General features: G+C 38.9%; 1 long non-coding RNA gene across 3 annotated transcripts in view; it reads left to right on the top strand.

Annotated features, from left to right (window-relative positions):
• The window catches only part of LOC149456623 (uncharacterized), a 62023-nt gene extending 50446 nt beyond the window's left edge, over positions 1-11577 (top strand). Inside the window, exons 3-5 of one of the 3 annotated variants that reach the window (XR_016313848.1) lie at positions 6724-6808; positions 10479-10568; positions 11340-11577. This is a non-coding gene — a long non-coding RNA (uncharacterized LOC149456623). The remainder of the gene's footprint in view (positions 1-6723; positions 6809-10478; positions 10569-11339) is intronic. The other 2 variants (XR_016313847.1, XR_016313849.1) reach the window with 2 other exon arrangements.
• Positions 11578-14797: the final 3220 nt, after the last annotated feature.

The following is a 14797-nucleotide window of genomic DNA, read 5'->3' as shown; positions in this document are numbered from 1 at the left end:
GGGTTAAAAGGCTTTAAGAAGGCCTCAATCACACCATACGTGCAGAAAAACTGATGAAAAAAAAGCACAGATTTCACTTGCAGAGACACAAATTTACATCAGTTTTCATGCACGTTTCAGTGAGTTTTATATGCACTGCAGATTCCTGCACAGAGAAATTTCACAAGTGATATTAGTGTTATGGTGTGAACAGGGCACATAGAGAACAGTGTTTTTTTTGTGCCCTGGCAGAATCCATGCAGAAATACTCACCTCTTTGCGCATGGTGTAAAGGAGGCCTGAAGCAAAATATATAAAAAGAATAGTATTTTATGAATATTCCACTAAAAATGCCATTTAACATCCAGTTATTTGATGTTTAATATTGTAGTATACACATCAATGTGGGGATTTACTAAATCTGGCTCACTCAGAATCTGGTGCATGGTAGCCAATCAGCTTTTAACCTCAGCTTGTTCAATTAAGCTTTGGCAATAAAACCTGGAAGCTGACTGGTTTCTATGCATCTGATTTTGTACTTTCCAGCATTAATAAATAAACCCCCAAATGGCTATCTGTTGCAGAATATACCACAAGTTTTTTCAGATGGATGGTGGCTGTAACTGTAAATGTTTCTGAAAAATTGATTCAGTTTACATCAGTTAACTGCCACAGGGAGGCACAGATGCAAAATCACATACACTGTGTTCCAAATTATTATGCAAATGATATTTTCTCATTTACCTAAATAGTTGATGTAAATAACAGTCAGCATAATTCTCATGTTATCAACTATTAAGAGTACAATTCAAATTTTATTGAACAAACCTCCTAATGATAACAGGATTTTTGTTAAACATAAAAAACTTACAATGCACAATTCAAAACACTTTATAGGTTGTAAAGAACTGAAAATTGTCATTTGTTGTCTTTGCAGCATATTTACTGAAATCAAAAGCTATTTCAATCAAACTTTTAACAACATTTTAACTTTTTAAACATTTTAACAGGTCACGTTACATTGTAACATAGGACCCCTTATTTGATAGCATCTTCACAAGTCTTGCATCCATTGAACTTGTGAGTTTTTGGACAGTTTCTGCTTGAATTTGTTTGCAAGATGTCAGAATAGCCTCCCAGAGCTGCTGTTTGAATGTAAACTGCCTCCCACCCTCATAGATATTTTGCTTGAGGATGCTGCAAAGGTTCACAATAGGATTGAGTTCAGGGGAGGATGGAGGCCACACCATGACTTTCTCTCCTTTTATCCCCATAACAGCCATTGATGCAGAGGTATTCTTTGCAGCATGAAGATGATTTTATTACGGAAAGCATAGTTCTTCCTTCTGTACCAGGGAAGAAAGTGGTCAGTCATAAACTCCACATACTTTGCAGAGGTCATCTTTACACCTTCGGGGACCCTAAAGGGGCCGACCAGCTCTGTTCCCATGATTCCGGGCCAAAACATAACTCCACCACCGCCTTGCTGACGTCGCAGCCTTGTTGGAACAGGGTGGCCGTCCACCAACCATCCACTACTCTATCCATCTGGACCATCCAGGGTTGCACGGCACTCATCAGTGAACAGGACTGTTTGAAAATTAGTCTTCATGTATTTTTCTGCCCAATGCAGCCGTTTCTGCTTGTGAGCATTGGTTATTGGTGGCCGAATAGAAGGTTTATGCACAGTTGCAAGACTCTGGAGGACTCTACACCTTGATGCCCGTGGGACTCCAGAGGCACCAGCAGCTTCAAATATCTGTTTGCTGCTATGTAATGGTATTTTAGCAGCTGCTCTCTTGATCCGTTGCATGGATCTGGCAGAAATCTTCCTCAATGTGCCTTTATCTGCATGAACCCATCTGTGCTCTGAATCAGCCACAAATCTCTTAATAGTGCGATGATCACGCTTACGTTTTCGTGAAATATCTAATGTTTTCATACCTCGTCCAAGGCATTGAACTATTTCACTCTTTTCGGCAGCAGAGAGATCCTTTTTCTTCCCCATATTGCTTGAAAATGGTGCTCTGCTTAATAATTTGGAACACCCTCCTTTAGTAGTTTTTCCTTAAATTGGGCTCACCGGCCAATCTAATTATCACAGGTGTCCGAGATTGTTTTCAGTGATCAAAAGAGCCCTGAGACACAATGCCATCCATGAGTGAATGCCATCCACTGAAAAACAAAATATTTAATCTTTGTGACACTTAAATCGAATTTGCATAATAATTTGGAACGCGGTGTATATTTAACGTGAGTTTGCAGTTCTGGGTAGGGGACGCGCACGAGGTGCGAACACGCCCTACCTTCACCGCCATTCGCAGCCTCGGCTGTCAATCACTGGGTCCCAGCCACTGATTACTTGCCGGTGCCCATTGATTGCCGAGCGTCTCCGACAAGGGGGGGGGGAGAGAACTGTTTGTAAACAATACAGTTCTCTCCCCTGTCAGCTCCTGCATACTGCTTTGCATATGTAAACCAAAAGTACAAACGAAACCAGTGCTCAAATCTTCATGCAGACTAGGAGGAATATTGAATGTCAAGCATTGCGGTGCAGCCCTTCAAAGATCGGGAAACCTTGATACTGGTGAACAAAAGCAAGCAAGGGTGCACTCTCATCATGCTTTACCGTGGTACACCATGACTTTAATTAGAAAACATAAAGATGTATACTCACAAACCAAAGAGAATAAAAAGCTTATCTGCTCTGTTTTTATTCTTTGGTTTGTTAGTATACATCTTTGTTTTCTAATTAAATTTGTGGTGCACCACAGTAATGCACGATGAGAGTGCGCCCTTGTATGCTTTTGTTCACACTGCTTTGCATGACTGTACATAGCAGAGCCATACAAAGCAGTGTGCTTACAGTGAAGCACACACACAGCACACTATGTAAAACGGCAAACAACACACAAAGTTTTGATCACCGCACAGGTGATCAAATACCACCAAAATAAAGCTCTATTTCATTTGGGTGCAGCGTTGCATGACCGTGCAATTTTCAGTTAAAGTAACACAGCGCAGTATCGCAAAAAATGGGCTGGTCAGGAAGGGGGGTAAATACTCTGGAGGGCAAGTTAACATCCATCTTCCATTTAGTCCTGTTCCGTTTACATCAGTTTTTCATCTGCTTCCATTTTTTAAAAGGAACAAAAATGCATCCCTAAAAAAAAAATGGACCTAAATTGAAGTGGATGAAAAACTGATGTGAACAGAAAACCTCCGTTTACATCCATTTGCCCATAGAAAGGCATCACTGTCTGTTTTTCATCCATCAACAGATGGATGACAAACGGACAGATGGAACACTCGTGTGAAAAGGACCTTAATCTGGGAAATGCATTACAGTTCCAGCCACCATCCATCTGAAAAACTTGTGGTATATTCTGCCATAGATAGTCATTTGATGTATATACTTGATTATTAGACACAAAATAGCTGGATGGTAGATGGCATATTTTTGACAATATTCTTTTGTAAATTAAATATTGCAAATTTTTTATTATTTAGCTTTAATTAAAGCTTTTTAATAGATGTAATTACTATGTGAACATTAACCTCCCTGGCTTCATGATTATGTCAGTATTTCTGTGCCGAAGTGGTACATTGTTTTCAATGGAAATATGTTTTTTTTTATTGTAGGCCTGTAATTCGTAGGAATAACTCACTGAAATCTGTCCAAATAAGAGTTATTATTTAGCTTTAATTAAAGCTTTTTAATAGATGTAATTACTATGTGAACATTAACCTCCCTGGCTTCATGATTATGTCAGTATTTCTGTGCCGAAGTGGTACATTGTTTTCAATGGAAATATGTTTTTTTTTATTGTAGGCCTGTAATTCGTAGGAATAACTCACTGAAATCTGTCCAAATAAGAGTCTAGTAAACATCCCGGGTATGATAACTAGAGATGAGCGAATCAAACCAGGCGAACCGGAATTCGAGTTGAATTTCAGGAAATATTCGATTCGCGTCAAATCCGAAATTTTGCCTACTTCGGGTGCGCGAATCGAATATTTCCCGATCAGCCGGCAAAAGTGTCCCTGCAGTGAGCTCCGCTATTTCTGACAGTTCTCTGACAGAAGGAACACATGTTTAGCGGTTGAAACATTGTATCTATTAGTTTCCATTTAGGATACAGATGTTTCAACCGCTGTACATGTGAAGAAGCTGTCAGAGAACTGTCAGAAATAGAGGAACTCTGCACATACACTTTTTGCCGGCTTGGAATTATTCTTATTTTCATCCTACTTCTTCTTCTTCTTCATCCTCATCCTCATCCTCAGAAGAAGAGGATGAGGATGAAGAAGAAGAAGAAGAAGAAGAAGAAGAAGAAGTAGGATGAAAATAAGAATAATTCCAAGCCGGCAAAAAGTGTATGTGCAGAGTTCCTCTATTCTGCAGATACACTTAGAGGAGCTCTGCAGATACACTTAGAGGAGCTCTGCAGATACACTTTTTGCCGGCTTGGAATTAATCTTATTTTCATCCTACTTCTTCTTCTTCTTCTTCATCCTCATCCTCAGAAGAAGAAGAGGATGAGGATGAAGAAGAAGAAGAAGTAGGATGAAAATAAGAATAATTCCAAGCCGGCAAAAAGTGTATGTGCAGAGTTCCTCTATTCTGCAGATACACTTAGAGGAGCTCTGCAGATACACTTAGAGGAGCTCTGCACATACACTTTTTGCCGGCTTGGAATTAATCTTATTTTCATCCTACTTCTTCTTCTTCATCCTCATCCTCAGAAGAAGAAGAAGAGGATGAGGATGAAGAAGAAGAAGAAGTAGGATGAAAATAAGAATAATTCCAAGCCGGCAAAAAGTGTATGTGCAGAGTTCCTCTATTCTGCAGATACACTTAGAGGAGCTCTGCACATACACTTTTTGCCGGCTTGGAATTAATATTATTTTCATCCTACTTCTTCTTCTTCTTCATCCTCATCCTCAGAAGAAGAAGAAGAGGATGAGGATGAAGAAGAAGTAGGATGATAATAAGAATAATTCCAAGCCGGCAAAAAGTGTATGTGCAGAGCTCCTCTAAGTGTATCTGCAGAGCTCCTCTAAGTGTATCTGCAGAATAGAGGAACTCTGCACATACACTTTTTGCCGGAAACCACTGTATGGAGGGAATGTCCCAGAACTGTCAGAAATAGACTATTTCTGACAGTTCTGGGACATTCCCTCCATACAGCGGTTGAAACCGCTGTATGGAGTGAATGTCCCATAACTGTCAGAAATAGACTATTTCTGACAGTTCTGGGACATTCACTCCATACAGCGGTTTCAACCGCTGTATGGAGGAAATGTCATAGAACTGTCAGAAATAGACTATTTCTAACAGTTCTGGGACATTCCTTCCATACAGCGGTTGAAACATTGTATCTATTTGTTTCCATAAATGGATCCATTTATGGAAACAAATAGATACAATGTTTCAACCGCTGTATGGAGTGAGTGTCCCAGAACTGTTAGAAATAGTCTATTTCAGACAGTTCTATGACATTCCCTCCATACAGCGGTTGAAACCGCTGTATGGAGTGAATGTCCCAGAACTGTCAGAAATAGACTATTTATGACAGTTCTGGGACATTCACTCCATACAGCGGTTGAAACATTGTATCTATTTTTTTCCATAAATGACATTCTGCAAATACACTTAGAGGAGCGCTGCAGATACACTTTTTGCCAGCTTGGAATTAATCTTATTTTCATCCTACTTCTTCTTCTTCTTCTTCATCCTCATCCTCATAAGAAGAAGAAGAGGATGAGGATGAAGAAGAAGAAGAAGTAGGATGAAAATAAGAATAATTCCAAGCCGGCAAAAAGTGTATCTGCAGCGCTCCTCTAAGTGTATCTGCAGAATGTCATTTATGGAAAAAAATAGATACAATGTTTCAACCGCTGTATGGAGTGAATGTCCCATAACTGTCAGAAATAGACTATTTATGACAGTTCTGGGACATTCACTCCATACAGCGGTTGAAACCGCTGTATGGAGGGAATGTCATAGAACTGTCAGAAATAGACTATTTCTGACAGTTCTGGGACACTCACTCCATACAGCGGTTGAAACATTGTATCTATTTGTTTCCATTTGTTTTCATCTCCAAGGGCATTTAAATTAAAGGTACAGTGTTCTGCACTAATTTAAAGGCTCTCTGAAGCCTAGAAACCCTTTTAATAAGTTAACTTCGTATCGAATTAATTCGCATCGAATCGAATTTCATACTGGAATTCGCCGAATCAGCCGAATCGAATTTTTGAGAAATTCGCTCATCTCTAATGATAACATTTTAAACACAAAATCATAAATTATAATATAATAATAATACATTTAATTCAATAATGTAATCAAACCAAAAACATTGAAAGTTGAAATATAGCGCCAAGTTCGCACATCACTGAGCTCAGTTGCAAATTCATTTTCAGTGTCTGATGACGAATTTCCCCACTAATCGTTATCACTCAATTCTGCAAGTGGTTCTGATTTACTATTGCTGTTCTCTAGCTGATCTAAAACTGCTTTTGACCTAAAGGGACGCTTTTTGGACGCCATGGACGTTTCTCAGTTTCCAGGCAGAAAGAACAATCAAAATGCAGGCAGGGAACAGGACAAAGCACTAGGCACAAAATGTATGTGAAATGGTTTGATACAGTAATGTAATACTATCAGATTTTAGTGTATCGAGTAAATGTCAAATTTTTACATTTTTGAAATTCCCACCGGTTCCGCCCCCCCCGTAGGTCCCGACGTTTGCAGGGAACGGAACCCGGAAGACGGATGCCGGCATCGGCCGGGGACACTGCAGAGGGGACATCGCAGGACAAGGTAAGTGCTTGAGGGATCCCAGAGCAACGCTGCAGTGTAATCCCGAGTGTAGTTTGGGGTTACAGCTTTTGGTACTGAAAGTTAACCCCGAGCTACACTCGGGAATACCACCAGGGTGGTTAAGAATAAAAGATATATGGTTTTAGATACATAACTGGATATTGTATTGAATATAACACACTGAAATCTCAAAATCCCCTATTTGGCAACTATGTGTTCGGTATTGAGGAAGTTCAAAGCCATACTGTGCCAAAACCACTTAGTATGTAGTTTTAGTTAACGTCATCTGACGTGCTAATTGAGAATAACTACTACATTTACCAGTAGTTTGTATGAGAAGATGGAGATTGATATTAAGCTGGACATACATTATATAATTTTCTTTTTCAGTTTCCTTTAGATTTACCTTCAACTATGTAGTGCAAGGGCCTGCCTGATTGAATACAAATTAAAGGTCTAGGTCTGACCTCATATTATATGGTTTTGGTAAATCTAATGGAAAATTGTACAAGAAAATTGTATAATGTATGGCCAGCCTTACACAAAGCAGTAATTTAGTATCAGTTCAGTCCAATCAAAGAGCCCGATATGTACTGCTGACCCTTGATCACAGATCCATCAGTAGAGAGTAATAGGAATGGGGAGCAGTAGGTCCTTGGCAGCAATAAATTGTTAATTGTTGATAAAAGCAATAACCATTTGAAATGAGTAATTGTGTAAAGCCGAGTTACAGCTAGAGATGCCACACGGCCACTGGAACGATATCTGGGGAATATACCAATAATCTTTCCCTTTTGGGATAAAACATTACATTTAATTTTTACATTAGTATTAGCAGTTAATATGTGACATAATTCCCAATACACCTCAATTTACCCTACTCTCCATATATATAAATTGTAGAGATGGAATTTCAGTCATGAATTCTATACGTTTATGATACGGTAGCCAAGTTTATGTACTGATAACATGTTACTGACTTTTTCCCCTTAAACATAAAGCCTAGTTACAGCCATATCTTTTCTTATTTTTTAATCTTTGATATAGTGAGGAGGACGTAAACTTTCTGTTGGATATCTGTCCTTTACTCCCACTGGGAGAATGTTCCTCATTTCCTGCCCCTGTGACACCTCTACAAGTAGTGGGGGTACAGTTGTCACATAGACAGGTATGGACAGCAGTAAAGCAGTGTCTGAAGTTCTTACCTTCCTCTCTAAGGAGTCCACTTTCTATCCTGACTGCAAATGAGAGGATAACTCCTCAGTAGGAACTCAGACAGGAATAAAAAGCTTACCAGGGGCTTTAACCTTGTCCTCAAAGGGTGTCCAGTGGTGACAAAATAGTAAATGATTGGTTTTTGCTTTACAATTATGCACCCTAGTATACCAGTTTGTGACTAAACAAGCAAGTATAGGTGAAGAAGATTGCTGTAAGCAAAAAAACAGTTGGGGGAATTCAATAAAGATATAACAAACTTGTCTGGTGGTGATTTCCTTAAGAAATACCTGCACTAATTCCGGCAAGCATTTGTGACCAGCGTTAGTAACATTAAAGACACATGTGACAAATTCAGGTAGTTCTTACTACCACCACTTTAATAACCTGTAATGTGTGCACGGCGGAAATTTTTTGTTTAGTTTCAGATGCCTTTGTTAATTGAAGAATTTAGTTTCATCCTATTTGTTATGTTGAACAGATTCATTTTCGGAATTCGTTTTGCATCTTTGCATTCGTTTCGTATATTTGTTGGTCCGGATGAATTTGAAAACCATATCAAAACTATTCAGAAGGATTTGATATTTTTGAACACAGAATAAAGTTAACAACCATGACTCACCTGCTGTCAGTGTGATTTCCCACTGACAGCAGAATGTAAACAGGTTTGGTATGGATTCTAAGGAGAACCCCATGCCAAAATTAAAAAAAAAGACATGAAGTCCAGCAGGCTAGGAAAGGAAGGGGGGAGTGCCCTACCCCTCCTGAACATACCAGATAACATTCCCTCAAAATTGGGGGTGCTTTGGGGGATGGAGATGAGGACAAGGCCTCTTCCTCCCAACCCTCGCCTTTTTGTTTTGGGGGTGCAGGGGTAACTTATTGGAATCTGGAAGCCCCCTTTAACAAGGTAGCCCCCAGATCCCACCCCCCCCAAGTGAATGAGCATGGGGTACATACTACACCTACTCATTCACCGAAAAAAAGTCAAAAATAGATAAAAACACAAAAACAAGTCCGCCTATGTAAATCCAGCAGCAGTTACGATGAACGCCTACCCACACGGAAAAAAAAATCTATGCCCACTGAACACGACTGGTCCTGTCATGAGAGAGGGGGGATCTGGGGTCCCCTTTAAAGGGGGCTTTCAGATTCTGATAAGTCTCCCCCCACACCCCCATATCCACCTGGTAAGGGTTGTGAGGAAGAGGCCGCTGTCCTCATCAACATGGGGGCAAGGTGTTTTGGGAGGGAGTCCCCTGCCCCAAAGCACCCTCCCCAAGCTGAGGGCATGTGATCTGATATGGTTCCTCCTTTTCTGGCCTGTGTTCTGCTTGCTTTTGATAAGAGTCTGGTATGGATTTGGGGGGGGCTGACGACAATTTTTAAATAATTTTGATGTGGGGGTTCCCCTGAAATTCCATACCAGACCTGAGGGTCTGGTAATAGATTTTGGGGGGGCCCCACACCATTTTTTTTTAATAGTTGGCATGGGGTTCCCCTCAAAATATTGAAGGGCCGGGTATGGATTGGTGGGGCCCTCACACTGTTTTTTAACCGCTTCAATACAAGGAACTTTTACCCTCTTCCTGCTCAGGCCAATTTTCAGCTTGCAGCACTGTTGCACTTTTTTTTTTTTATTACATTTGTTTCTTTTTTTAGAATTTTTTTTCTAACACCCTGTGTTCAGAGTAATATAATCATTATCATAGTCATTGCAGTCATAATATTATCATAGTAACATTGTACTACTCTGAGGAAGTGATCAGCATTTTTTAACACATTATAATTGCTTATTAGTTCTTAACCTGCCTAGCGATATGATTATTTCCGATTTTTGGTGCTGAAAGCGGTACCATTATTTTGCATAGAAATATGTAGTTTTTTTATTGTAGGCTGTAATATTTAGGAATAACTCACTGAAATCTGTCCGAACAAGAGTCTATTAAACATCCCGGGTATGATAAAATTTGAAACACAAAATCATAAATTATAATTTAATAAATAATCATAAAAAATAATAATATAATAATAATACATTTAATTCAATAATATAATCAAACCAAAAACACTGAAATTTGAAATATAGCGCCAAGTTCGCACATAACTGAGCAAAGTCGCAAAATAGTTTTCAGTGTCTGATGACGAATTTCTCCACGAATCATTATCACTCAATTCTGCAAGTGGTTCTGATTTACTATCGCCGCTCTCTAGCTGATCTAAACCCGCTTTTGACCTAAAGGGACGCCATGGACTTTTCTAAGTTTCCAGGCAGAAAGAACAGTCAAAATGCAGACAGGGGACAGGACAGAGCACTAGGGACAAAATGTATGTGAAATGGTTTGAAACAGCAATGTTTTACTATGTAAAATTCGTTTTGAAAAAAATGACATTTTTTTAAAATTTTCAAATTTCCCACCGCCGCCGGCGGCGCCCGTATGTCCCGACGTCACAGGGACCAGAACACAGAAGCCCGATGCCAGCATCAGCCGGAGGAGATGGCCGGGGACGCTGCAGGGGACACATCACGGGAGCGAAGGACAAGGTAAGCTTTGCAGGGACTCCCTATGCAGCGTCGCATGGTAAGCCCGAGTGTAGCTTGGGGTTATCGCTTTTGGTACAGAAACTTTACCCCGAGCTACACTCGGGAACACCACCAGGGAGGTTAAAGGAAATTTCAAATCCTTTCAGGAAAGAAAAACTTTTGAACTAAGAATGATAATTCTATTTGACACAAGAGATAAGGGCCTTAATTTGGACATGGGATTCCTCACTCATTATCCAACATTTTTATGACTTCCTCTGTGAGTGTTGTTCTCCCCCCCCCCCCCAGTCTTTGCTTTTGCTTTGCTGTGTCTTATCTCTAGGCTAACCCTAGGCTTGTGTTTCTTTCTGGGTTTTTTTTCTCATCCCCCACATCTCTTCTAACATTCTGCTATAATGTTGCAATAGTACTGCTTGGACCTAGAAGAATGGGACATACCCTGAAAGCTTGTCCTCAAAATTGTATGTTAGTGCAAATAAAAAAAGTATCACATAAGTACTCAATTGTTTCTATTGCTATAAACAAGCATTTTATTGAATGAAATCATGGATACAATCAATGGATACAATATATAAACCGTATATTCATCGTGCACATGTGATGTGAATATATATAAAATCTAACACCTGAAAAAGTACACAATAAATCACTCACCTAAATAAATAAATGAGTATATAAAATGTGTAAGCATGCAGCTGCCCTAATAATGAATAATCCAATAATCACCTCATGAAACAATGACAATTACTTTTTTTTTTTCTTTTTATAAAGTCTGGTGACGAAACACGTGTCAGGGTCAAGCCACACGACTTATTCTGTAATGAGGCATCCACCTTACATCCCCCACTGGAAGTGACGTATTGCTCGTGAGCAGCAAGGAAGATCAAGTGAGACGCTCGCTCCATGTGATATACAAATACCCTTTATGGTTATTGTGGATATTTTGGCATGCTTTCATTTATTTTATGTGAGCGCAATACTTTATACCCAATAAATGGTTTTTAATGGATTCACGCTATGAGATTCCTTTCACATCTTTCCCTGATTATGGAGTGTAATAGTTTGGAGGATGTCCCACCATCATATCAGTCTCTAATTGATGAAGGGCTTGTTGATTGATGAACTGTACTACACTTACACTCACCACAAGTGCTATTGCCTATCAGGTTTGAATGGGCCACGATATCTGGTGCGTACCACTGAATTGGGGGAGGTTTTCCTCTGGAGCACGTGGTGATATTTGAGTGCATTTTATTCAACCAATTATTGTTATGTTGTTCACATGGTGATCTTGGATCAATAAGGGCTTTGTACTTCATTACAATTTTAATTTCTCAGTTGGTGGACTTATGTCAATTGATTTAAATATTTGTGTATATTTATTGAAGTGTTATATTTTGTCATATTTTCACTTTGTTATTGTGTTTTATAATTCTTTTTTTTTGCACTACTTTTATTTGTCATTGACTCAATGGATACAGTTGATGTCATTACGCAGATATGGCATTGTTAGGTGCAGCATGTGGGGAACTGTGAGACTAGTTCCATATCAGAACCGTCTACCTGGTAATTGACAACATAGGGAAGTGGACAGATTTGAAACTCACCATTGGACAGATTTGATTATGGATCCACCCCCTGCCATGTGCTGTAAATCAACAGCCAGGCATATCTGATGGTTAACTAGTCTCCCAGTTACTCTTCAGGCTCTCCCCATCCTTAGTACAATTCCTTGGCCATGAGCCTGTCAATGAGATGGGAGGGCAGAACACTATGGGTGCTGCACTCCAACTAAATTCTAAAGGGTGTTGTAGAGTATGCTTTTCCTCAGCTAATAATGTAAAATAAATTATAAATCTAGTGTGCACTATACAAAATGACCAACTCATACAATGAATCAGTGAAAATGCCATTCATGGGTTGACACCACATTTTACATTAATCTGATCCAGATCGGTTTATTAAGCAAATTGTATCCAATAGTCTGCTCCCCCCAAGCAGATGGCGCTCCCTTATGCTCCAATAGTGCAGGACTATGGACCCTAGATTAGTCTTGATTCTGTCAGAACCATAGATATCTGGAGCATGGGGTAGAAAATGCTGCAGGGACCAGTCTAGCAGTGCGGAAGAGTGAAGCATCAGTAAGTAAATCTATTTTTCTATGACCCCTAGAAATAGATTTCAAGTTTTCTGGAATTCGGCTTTAATTATACTACAACACCGAAAGAATGTTACTTCTGTTCGATAAGTGGAAAAACATAAAAACCCTTTTGATTCTTCATGAAATCCTGTTAGCTGATCTTGTCAACTTCCGTTACTTTCAGCATGTGCTTCACTCTTGTCAGCTACATTGATTCCAACTATCTCCAAAGACTAAAAGCCACTCTCCTCTATTTGATGGAGAAGAAATGAGAATGTTGTTGTAGTTCTATCCTAGGTTGATAACTTTGCTTCTGCATACTGTATATACAGTGCAGTGAATGAGAATAGGACTGGAAGTGTGTTACTAGTTGAATCACCAGGTGATACTATTAAAGAAAGAACTAATGCTGCTTCTTCTCCTCTGTTTTCACCTGGGGATCTGACCAGTAACACCTCCTGTGTTAGAGTGCCTCCACTCTGGATGAAGGAGCACCAGGGGCACAGCAAACAACAGCATTGTCAGTCTGGGAGGGGGGGAGTAATGTAAAACGTACTAGCAGATTTAGATGCACTAACAAATTGAAGCTAAATTTCAGCTCACACTTTATAATCAGTTTAAGCAATTTTTTTTCCTTTTAGGATAAGGGTTTTACATGAAAAATAAAAGCTGATCATTGTAAGCAGTGTCAGTGTTAATTGGTTTGTCTGATCCCTGTAAACTGATACATTTGGAAGAGAGGTTATTCTATTGAAAAACAACAGACCTAAAAATTGGATCACCAGATGAAAATAGAAGAAAGAAAGCCTAAAAAAGAAAAACAATGCAGCCATCACATCTAAGAATTGGTAAGCTGCAAAATAATAAATGTTACTGCTACTCCTGACTCTTGCCATTTGAGATGTCATTCTTAAAAGTTGTTACCTACAACATTTTAGATGACTCATGCATAAAGTAGATGAAAAAAGATGTAATTGCATCATTAACAGTATTCTGGATTACACAAATAAGCTACAAATTTTGTTAAACATGCTAATTGCTTTAATTGGTAATAAGGGAAAAATATTGAACATCATTTTAGAAACAAAATTGCAAATTACTGAGCAGAAGTTTACTAGAATTACATGTTTTCTGCAATAGTGTAATGATTACGGAACAGGAGCCCTAAACATGCAGCTTTAAGTGGTACAGGTTTAAACATGCAGCTGTAAGTGAGCACATACACATGAATATATGTAAACATTGGAAATATAAAATAAGCAATTAAATGGACAACCAAACTAAAATAAAAGTCAAAACAGCAAGCAGACAGAGAAGAAGCTATTGAGAACACAAATATCTGAAATACAATACAAATACAGGGGAAACAGAGAAAAAAACTATATACTAAATTTCATAGGACACGAGTAAATATGCAATACACCCAATAGATTTTCTTTTGCTCAGCCTGTGGGCTGAACAAAAGAGAACAAACGCACTTCTCCATCTACACTAAACAGCGCAGATGGATGAATCTTTCACAGTGGTTATATTATCAGATACTGCCAGGTGTCAGAATACCAAAGTGCACCCTCATCTGATTGAATGCAGCTGCTGTTCAGCTGACAATTTTCCACCTGGCTTCTTTAATTTTTTTAATCACAGGATGTCAGGCGGAGTGGTACCAACAGGGCTACCCATTGTTTGCCAGGTTCAGGGCAGGGAAAAATAATGGCATTTTAAGTGCCACCCCATTGCTAAGAAGTCCAGATACAACTTTATTCCAATAATAGTCAAGGAGAAAATAAAAAAATAGTCAAGGTGTTTTGGGATCCATGAGTGCTCCCTTAATCAGGGCTAGAAAAAGATAAGGATATCTCCATTTCAATACAATATCTATACAATATCCCCTCCTTGGGGTCATATTTAAAACCAAATACTCAAAAGCCAATGGTATTGAATGTATAAAAATTAATGTCAGGTAACATTAAATAGTTAATCAATATGCAAAAACATTAGGCAAATTTGAGAACATGAATAATAAACCATAACATTTCAGTTCATCAATAGGGCAAAAGCAATAAGAATAAAATATGATATAATAATAATA

This window comes from Staurois parvus, unplaced genomic scaffold (genome assembly GCF_062004578.1).
Source record: "Staurois parvus isolate SC_StPar_1 unplaced genomic scaffold, SC_StPar_1.0 ptg000354l, whole genome shotgun sequence".
NCBI lineage: Eukaryota > Metazoa > Chordata > Amphibia > Anura > Ranidae > Staurois > Staurois parvus.
Note: the sequence above shows the minus strand (reverse complement) of the source record. Positions and strands in the feature narration are given on the sequence as shown.